We start from the raw sequence: 10025 nt of genomic DNA, 5'->3' as shown, positions 1-10025 counted from the left end.
AAAATTACCGTCCAATTTCATTGACCTGCATTTGCTGCAAGATGCTCGAACATATAATTGCTACTCATATTTATAATCACCTAGAGTCCAATAATTTCTTTTTTTCGCCATCAACATGGTTTCAGGAAAGGATTATCATGTGAGACACAGTTACTCGAATTCACGACTGATCTGCACATTAACATGAACAATAACCAGCAGACCGATTGCATTTTCCTTGACTTTTAAAAGTATTTGATCGTGTAGCTCATTGTCGCCTTATTGCTAAATTAACTGCACTTCGAATTGACTCCTTCACTCTAACATGGCTTCGTAATTTTCTTTCGAATCGTCAACAGTTCACAGCAGTTAATAACAGTGCTTCTTCTCCTACTTACGTTACTTCTGGTGTGCCTCAGGGCAGTGTTTTAGGCCCTTTACTCTTCCTAATTTACATAAATGATTTGCCACTTAATGTTTCTTCTCGCTTACGTATTTTCGCTGACGACTGCATTATTTACAGATCAATTAACAGTACTGACGACCACCTGGCCCTTCAAAATGACCTTAGCCTAATTCATAGTTCGTGTAACACCTGGTTAATGGCTTTAAATTGGTAATGGGTAATTTCTTTTAGTCGTAAGCGTGACAACTCACATTTTTTATACAACGTCAATAATAACGAATTGTTACATACAGTATCGTATAAATATTTGGGTGTTCACCTAACCGATAACCTCTCCTGGACATACCATATTACAGCCGTTTGCGCAAAAGCTTCTAGGACATTAGGTTACCTACGTCGTAATCTGAGTAATTGACCTTCCCACATCCGCAAATTTGCCTATCAGACATTTGTTCGTCCTCCACTCGAGTATGCATCTTCCACTTGGTCCCCACATCCTACATACTTAATCGACATGCTTGAATCAGTCCAGAACCGAGCTGCCAGTTTCATTTCATGTAATTATAGCCATCACTTCAGCGTAACGCAAATGAAACTCGATCATTCCATACAGCCTTTAGTTCTTCGTCGTAATATCGCTCTGTTATCTTTGTTTCACAAATATGTTTATAATGCCACACAATCCACACTACATATCCAGACCGCCTCGAACACGTCTCGTCGTTTAAATAACCACTTAAGTTTTGCGCGCAGGTACGGTACGACACATGCTTTTAACTTTTCCGCACTCCCTACCGCCATTCGCATGTGGAATAATCTGCCTGATCACATTGCTTCCGAGTCAGATCAAGAAAAATTTCGTCATCTCCTACACGAGCATTGTTCATAATAGCACTTACAAATAACTTTATCTTGTTTCTTACACTTGGCAATCTGCTTCGAACTTCTTGTGATATTTGTGATGCATTGCTATCTCGCTCTTGTGAATTGCTATTTTATGCTGCGTCGTGTGTTCACTTGTATGACCTGTATATATTATTGCTTTTTTGTGTCTTTTTCTTTGAATATCACTTCAAGAATGTTCATTCTTTGAGTATTTTACTTTCTAGTATTAATGCCTTACGTTAATGTTTACTCATGTTATTTCCTTATGTGTACCTTTCTGGCCTTTCATTACTACAGTTGTTCCTGTTTCATGTTTTTATCTTGGTAGTAATGTTGATGAGCCCTGCATTGAGGCGTATCTTTTGTATACCACGTTAGAAGGCTGCTTACTCTGTAACCCCTATTACACAATGCCCCCATGGGGCCTGTAAGGTATTTTAAATAAATAAATAAAAAGCAAAGTGCGCCAATATTTTAATTCATTCATTAGGTTGGTGATCTGCGCAGTAATTCGCAGTTTTAAGAGTAACATAACTTTTGCTCAGAAATAATTACAAAAGAAATTGGTTTGTTTTATTGGTTTATTGGGGTGTAACGTCCCAAAGCGACTCAGGCTATGGGGACGCCGTATTAAAGGGCTCGAGAAATTTCGACCACCTTGGGTTCTTTCACGTGCACTGACGTCACACAGAAATTGTCATGATAATGAGATTCATTAGAGCTGCGTGACACGAAGCGCCGTGAGGCGCCAGCCAAGTTAACTATAATAATAATTGTTTTTTGCGGGGAAAGGAAATGGCGCAGTTTCTGCCTCATATATATCGTTGGACACCTGAACCGCGCCGTAAGGGAAGGGATAAAGGAGGGAGTGAAAGATGACAGGAAGAAAGGGGCGCCGTAGTGGAGGGCTCCGGAATAATTTCGACCACCTGGGGATCTTTAACGTGCACTGACATCACACAACACACGGGCGCCTTAGCGTTTTTCCTCCATAAAAACGCAGCCGACGCGGTCGGGTTCGAACCCGGGAACTCCAGGTCAGTAGTCGAGTTCCCGTGTTCGAACCCGACCAAGTTATCTAATCTGCGGCTTTGCCGATACGAATCCGCGCGCACTTATAGAGGGCGCACTAAAGTTGATCACGGCGCCCTGTATTTGCCTTAGGCATGACATCAAAACTTCCATAGTGCGAACCAAAGTGACACACACGTCTCGAGATGTCTATTTGTTTAATGCTTTGAATTATACGAGTGGTACATTACAAAATATCCTTTTTGGACACATGTGGTCAGCTATCACGCATCCGGCGGCGTTGACCTTGTGGCTTGCCTTGGCCTGTTATATTCCTGCGCAAAAAGAAGAGGCATGGTTGGCACTGAAACTACTGCGCATCGAGTTCACATGCAAAATAGGATTGATCCAAGAACGAAGTAAAAATACTAAAAATAACTGTAGTCATCACTCGTTGCCCACAGACGAATGCACTGAATTGCACCAAAAGAGAGAGCGTGGCAATAGAAACATTAAGCAGGGATACTAGTCACCATTTATGTCATATTGTAGTGGGATGTTGAATGACAATCTGTTAGTTACCGATGAACGTATGATGCAACGGTTCAGATCCTTTTTCATTCATTAGGTACTCAGCAATTCGGCGCTGCTATGTGTGACGTAGGCTGCAGTGAGGCTGACGTCAAGCTAGTCGTTAGGAAAACATGGTCATGACGCCACACGAACATATGTCGATGATAATCCTGTATTGTTAAAAAACTGTTCCGTGGTTAGGCGACGGATCGACGGAGCGAGTTCCAGAAAGCTGTGCCTCAAACGCTGGTGCACTTTTGTGTACTGCCGGTAGGCTTCCTCATTTCTGCTACCATTCCGTAAGTAGCATACCCAACAGTTACACCTGTTTTATCACTTACAGGAGTACATTTCTACCTAATGCTTAATTTTATCTTGAAGCCGTTCTTCCTCTTCATCATCATGACTCCAGCTACGTGCAAGGGGAGACGGAGGTCTGTGCAAATACTCGGCAGTTAACCTTCTTCTCTTAATTGGTGGATAATGCAGCTTGCTAACCGCACCCGCCGGCTTAACCGAGGCTTCTCTTCTACGTTTATCTTTGTCTGGAGTAGACTAGGAAGCGGGCCCGAATTCTCTATGGTCGACAGTACCTGTGCTGCTGATGCGCACGTTCTTCTCATAACCTTAGCCGGGTTGCCGTTACTCTCGTTTGTTCCCTGAACTGATCCTCACTCTTAACGTTACAGCAACCAATATGTACTTTGTGCATGCTTTCCCACCATGTACCCTAATCAAACATCATGCTAGAATTGCGATGGCGAAGTTCTATACCATACCACCAAACACTTACTACCTTATTGAAGAGTTTTGTGCACAGCATGAGCAATGTTGTAGAATGCTTAATTTACTCAGCGTTGAAAAGTGAGCTGTTTGCAGATGACAGATTAGCTATCAATTTTTCTAAAAATCAACCCCTCAACAAATCAGGAGTTTTCCTCCTTAGTGTAATAATTCGCCACCATTTACCAGATAACTCAACCTCCAGATCTTAATCCCCAGTGGCTGTGGAGGAACTCATCAATGCGGATATCACGCCTATGAGGCTACGGGGACCGCAAAGAACCTCTCGTTACAAAGGGGTTAGAACTCGAAATTAATCCCTCAATTTTTATAACAAAAAGGCTATCGAATGGGCGTATCTCTTCTGTGCTGCTTGAAGAGCTCTGAAAGCACGAAATGGGGTACTGTAGAGCTTACCGAGTGCCGGATAGCTTAGCTCTGAAGACGTATGTATAGCAGGAACGACCATGTTCATACTTATTATTGGAAATCACCAGAAAGGCCAGAACTTGGGAGAGGGTGCTAGGCCATTAATGACACAGGTGGTAAAATCGACTGAACCTTCAATTTTACCCAGACTGTGGTATTTAATGCAAGTAAGCTGAAGAATACGCAAAAATGCAGACAGTTCAAGTGTAAGCATCGACAGCTAGTCGTGATGTGATGGGTAACAGGTTCTCAGAAAGCGCCGAATATTATTAACGCATAGCCCCTTTTACTACATTTACATGAGGTTTCCGGGTACACATGCACTTCAGCATCAACTTGCACATCTGGTTGAATTTTTCTACCAAACTATTAGTCATTGCCTATTTTTGGGAAGGGTGTAATCAGCGTACTGAATCAAGCCTGGCCGCTTATATCAGTGCTAAAGGACTACTTCACGAGGTTTGACCGCCTCACCGAATTCGTGTGAAGTTTGTCCCTGACGGTGACGTTGGCAAAACTTAGCGTTGCAGCAGCCCATGCAGAAATAAAATACATGTTGCCTTAGTTTCGAACACGCGCCGGCGTTGGCAGACCAGCTTCACTGCCCACTGCGCAAGGGCACTGTGCTATCGCCGCAGCCGATCAAGCCTCGTATTGAACTGCAACACACTCTCGCGCTGTTCATGGTACATGGTAGCCTTCATCTACCTTCATTCGCTGTGCTAAGGGATCAGATCAGCATAATTTCGATCAGAGCTTAACCTGAGTCGAAAATCGGCGCCAGATGTGCTCACGCCCCAGCAGCAAAAAACCATAAGCCAACCAAGCTAAACACATGCTTTCGCACGTCTGATAGGTTGAACTACGTTAAAATCCCATCTTTTGTTTGATGGGAGGTTGCCCACCACGCTATTTCTTACTTACTTTCGGATTCCGACTGGAGAAATTATCGGCTAGTGTCTCAGCAGCATGCTTAGCGGCGACACAAGGAAGATGAAAAGCGCCCGAGAAAAATGTAGCGAAATCCATTAAGGTAGGGAAATACCGATTCAAGCTCTTGAATGGCGTGTACAACAATACGAAGACTGCTGCCTTGATAAAAGTGTTCCGATCGTGTCCTAATCCCAATACAACCCAGGATTTCTGCCCATCGAACCTCTGTGCTAGCACACGTGATGCCCACTGGCCCATCTGAAAGAAATATGAACTACCTGTGGTTTGGACGAAGACTAGATACCAACACGCACTTGGCCTGCGAAGCTGTGTCAGAAAACATTTAGGTTAGGACACGAACGTTTAATCCATTTATTCACATCAAGGCCACGGGCGCTGCAGGCACACAAAAGAACCCACAACCAGCCAGAAACCACGCTTTTCGGTTCGTTACAACATTGTCCTCCAGCTTCAGAAGACGCTTTTTTTTTCAAATTCTACCGGCAACTCACCCAATCACAAGTTTTCGATCCCTTTTTTTGCTCATATATTCTTTATGTCTCTAAAAGAGAAAAAGGACCCTGGGCAAAAAAAAAAATGACGCCGCCACCGTCTGGAAGATGTTCAAGCAACGAGCGTTAGCAGTTTTGTTTACTAGAATCGATATTTGGGAGATTAAAGTGAGGTACACCTAAGGAAATACGAATTTGACTTCTTAGATTTATAAGTGATGCCACCGGTCAATCACCAGTTCGATATATGAGTGACGTCACCAATCAATCACGACTTCAATATACTAATGGCGTCACCAGTCAAACACCAATTGAGTTGCTATATCGATTTACTATGGGAACCGGCATCTTGAATCTCTCGGCCTAAGAAATTTCACGACGAAGGGAGGTAGTAGGAGACCCCAAGAAATCGAGAAAAGTGATGAGTAAGAGCTAGCGCTTTTTAAAAGCTTCTTCAGAGTAGATTGACTAGGCCCGGGGCCCATTACAAGGGAGAAGACAGCATACAGAATTCACAAACATAATAAAGCGCAGGATGAATTAGGATAAGCGATGCAATTTTGAAGCGCAATAGACACGAAGCATGTAAGGGATTTTTATCAATTAAATCAAAGTGAGCATGACACAATATGACAGACAAGAAGAACAATTCATGAAATCAAAATGAGACATGTAGAACACAACACTACAAAGTAGTTCTAAGTAATATACATGATTACAAAGATGTTCCCTATGAGATAATAGAGATAGGGAGGTGAAATTTTCTGTTTATAAGGAGGCACAGTGAAGATTTGCAAGCAAGTACAGCAAACAATGTTTAAGAGAAAAAACTGTCATTATCCTCCATACGACTGAGAACATTTCTCATAAAAACATTTGTTCTACAGCCGGCATTTTCGCTCCACCATTCATTTGGATCAAGTGTGTTAGAAATTACGAAGTGCATCATTTGCCTCCCATAGTGTATGCGAGCCTGAGGTACCGTCCATTTGTTTCTTTTACGTGTATATCTGGGTGGGTGCATTTTTTGTAAGGATGCAAGCTTTAGGGGGAGTTTGCTAAAGTGGGAGTTCATATATTTCAAAAGAAGCAGCACATTGTACTCTAACATTTTGTTTACTGGCAGCATATTGTGTAGGATAAAAAACGGTGGTGCATGTACCACGTAATTGGCGGAGGATATAATACGGATGACCTTTTCTGCATAATGAGAGGGCGGTTAATTTGGTGTAGGCGTGCGGTCCCCCAGACTGAGTGGCAATAGTAAATTTACGGGTGAAATAATGCATATATATAATTTTCTGGTCTCTCTTAATGCGTATGTGAAATCGATGCGCATCCAGTTAACCAAAAAGTACTTCACAAGTTTTAACTTTTCAGAAACCAGCCTTGCAGGTTAATCGCTGCAGCCCGAACAAAAAAAAAATAAAGATTCCTGTTTCAAGTACAGGCGCTCAAGTGAAAATTTGGTTTGCGCTACTTGGTACTTGGAGTCTAAGAGAAAGTGGAGAGCACTGACACAAGACAAAAAACAGAGCAAGAGATGATCATAAAATACGAGAAGATGGTGCTCGCGTTTGGTTTAGAAACGTTTTACGTATCTCTCCCTGCAGTTCAGTTAATGTGAATTTATTGGCTTATTTGAGACGTTTCGTGGTTTTTCTTATTTTTAATCTGCTCTTAGGTTCGTGAAAGAACTACACTGTTTTGCATGAAGTGCACGCATATGACACCATGTCGTTTAATTTACATAATATTACTTCCGTCATGTAATGTAGCAAAGCAGCAATGTGGGCTAGTTAGTTGTACATTTGGTGTGAAATGAGGAGTTAAATCTAATCAAGAAACGAAGGAGTGTGCGACACAGCCGTTGGCATTGAATTGATTGTTTTTAGCATGTGCATGAAATGTATTTATGTACCCTCGTGCCAAAATAAACATCAGCTGTTATTGCGCGCTGGTCCTGTGTCCACCGTTCCAGTTGTCGTTTTCGTAAGTGTGTATCGCGTTATTCACACCAAATCTTATGTAGATACACTGCTTTTTAATTATGTACCATCCGCCTTTGACGTCAGGTCTGCAATACGCAGTTCGCGAAGGACGAGTTAATGCGACCAGGCCATGGTGTACTCCCTCCAAGACTGGTTTCTTTTAACGCTGAGCAGGTATGTCATGCTTTCCCCTTGTGGCTCCTTCGTTTTCATCAGGTTGGGGCGCAAACAGCAGCAAAAAATAAGAACACACCGTCACAAGGGCCCTCAATAGCGGAGTCCAAGGTCGAAGGAATTCGCTAGGAATGGCCTTCGACCATGAGCAGGTGATCGCGATCGGTAGGGGAGTGGCTCTAGAGCAGAGCGCAAGTGTATCGTGGTCGTGGCTGGCTGAGCGGTTGCTGACTAAGTTGCGCCATTAATGGAGGACATAGGCAAGAAGGCATGTCGTCCAGCGGTCTCGGATGACGGAAGACGTTGAAGCGATTACAACGATAATGCGGGGAGCACCAGAATGGCACAATAGGAGGGAACGTTCTCACAGCAGCCTCACAGAGAAATGAGCGGACTCAGCTAAAATGAGCGGGACAGCATCGGCTAACAGCTCGATGCGATAGCGCAGGTATTTTTCTTGCAATTCTTGAGTTGTTCAACGCATTGTATACAAAGAGCCTGGAGCGGACGTGGGCGGGAGAATGGCTATTCCGTTAAGGCTCTGTATTAGTGCGACTGTAGGGCGTTGTATACGTACGGCCTATAGTTCACAACTGCAGGATCGGAGATTCTGTCGAGTGTACCGGACAGGGATAGGTGGACAAATCTGCTATTGAGACGCTTTCGCACAGTTGTCAATGTCGGTAGCTACAGTCGATGAGTCGGTGTCAATAGGAAAACCGCAACGTGGAGCAGTGAACAGGCTTATGGCGTGAAATTCTCGGAGACAGCTTGGCTTATGGCGTGACATTCTCGGAGACAGCTTGCCTGCGTTGCGCGTTGAGGGTACAGGAAGCGCGGCCTTCTAGAGGAAGGAGGTGGTGCTCCCAAGGGTTTGATGAACGATGCTGCATAAGGCGCATGCTTCAGGAACCGGAAAGTGCCAGACGCTATCTGGGAGGAAAAGAGCCCAGGGCGAAGGTCGTGAGGAGCAGCCAGCTGCTACTCTGAAGCTCTCCTCACAATCCTGGGATTTCGAAAGAAGATAAGACGCAACAAGATCTCAATCACAGGAACTGAAGGTGACGGCGCAAAGGTTAAGCTTACCTGATGGTATATATCAAAAGCAGATGCGGCCCTAGTTGGTTCAGCATAGAATAGTGTGTCTCGGGCTGACAGCACTCTGGTTTGCAAGCAGAGACAATACATCTGAGCTGAGTATTGTTCGGACAGACGAGGTCAAGGGGAGAGAACTGGGACGATGTGTGAGGATTTGCTTCCGGTGGCGACGCGGGGTCTGCAGCGGTGTAGATCGGTTGCGGATGTTAGGCTCCGCTGAAGTCCGCCAGGACGGCCACTCGCACTTCATTGTACGGCTTAGAACCAGGAAGTTCCCTAAACAGCCCTGTAGATGTAGCTTCCGAAGCAGCGATCAGTAACGTGAAAGCTGTGCCCAGCCGAGAACCTCAGGCACGCTGATGAGAAGGGGCAGCTGGCCTGTGGTGTAGGGATGAGGCAATAGGATGCCGGTTGCAAACCGTTAGTAGCCAGAGCAGAGGGACAGCCCGACTGCAGTCGTAGAGGGATGTCAAAAGTGTTACCCGGAATCGGGTGATAAACAATTCATTAGTGGCTTAAATCGCAGCCACGACGGTTTGGAAAGTCCAGGTCCAGTATGAGGGCAGCGAAGAGTTCGAGGTGAAGTGGAAACACTTCAAGGAGTACCACGTACCGGAACTCCTATGCTGCGATACCGCTTAGGGCTAGGCTTGCCTCGAACTGCCGTAAACAGACGCTGATGTACGTGGGCTCGAAAACTGGAAGACTGTTGGGAGGCTCCGTCCAGAGGACCTCTTGCGAGTGCCAGGGTGGCGGCATCCGCTCTTCTTTGTACCCATTGTGACCGCAGGGTGAGAGAAAGCTTCATGTCCAAGTTTGATTCATCGTGCGGAGTCACCAAAGTGACGCCACAGGTCTGGTTCACAAATGTCTCGAATGATGAGAGAACGTCACCAGGCCGCAGAGTTGACGATCCAAGATTGACTTAATCGAACGCTGAGCTGGATTCTCGTGCTTCACCCTCGGGGCTCTTTCGTTCTCAAGTTGACGCAGTCACGAGAAGCCGACACATGCGAAAGCTAGAATTCCGCACATGAGCGTACGCGTATTGTTCGAAGCCATCCCTTGATGTCGCATTATGTACTGTCATCGTCAGATGAAAAGCTAACCGCGGAAAGGGCGGCAGCTGGCTCAGCTTATGCTTCAGCCTGTCGACAGGAAGCATAGGCGCGCCCATACGGTTTGCGATACTTTTGCTTGTGTTTTATTTTACTTTCGTTGTCGCGTTTTGCCACTGGAGCGCCGCATCTA

General features: G+C 44.9%; 1 protein-coding gene across 2 annotated transcripts in view; it reads right to left on the bottom strand.

Annotated features, from left to right (window-relative positions):
- Nucleotides 1–2482: 2482 nt before the first annotated feature.
- The window catches only part of LOC144132382 (uncharacterized), a 74822-nt gene continuing 67279 nt past the window's right edge, over nucleotides 2483–10025 (bottom strand). For both annotated transcript variants that reach the window (XM_077664740.1, XM_077664739.1), the window contains one exon: nucleotides 2483–2616. The gene's annotated coding sequence lies outside the window, so the exon portion shown is untranslated. The remainder of the gene's footprint in view (nucleotides 2617–10025) is intronic.

This window comes from Amblyomma americanum, chromosome 5 (genome assembly GCF_052857255.1).
Source record: "Amblyomma americanum isolate KBUSLIRL-KWMA chromosome 5, ASM5285725v1, whole genome shotgun sequence".
Taxonomy (NCBI): Eukaryota; Metazoa; Arthropoda; class Arachnida; order Ixodida; family Ixodidae; genus Amblyomma; species Amblyomma americanum.
The sequence above is the reverse complement of the archived record's forward strand: the minus strand, read 5'-3'. Positions and strand labels throughout refer to the sequence as shown.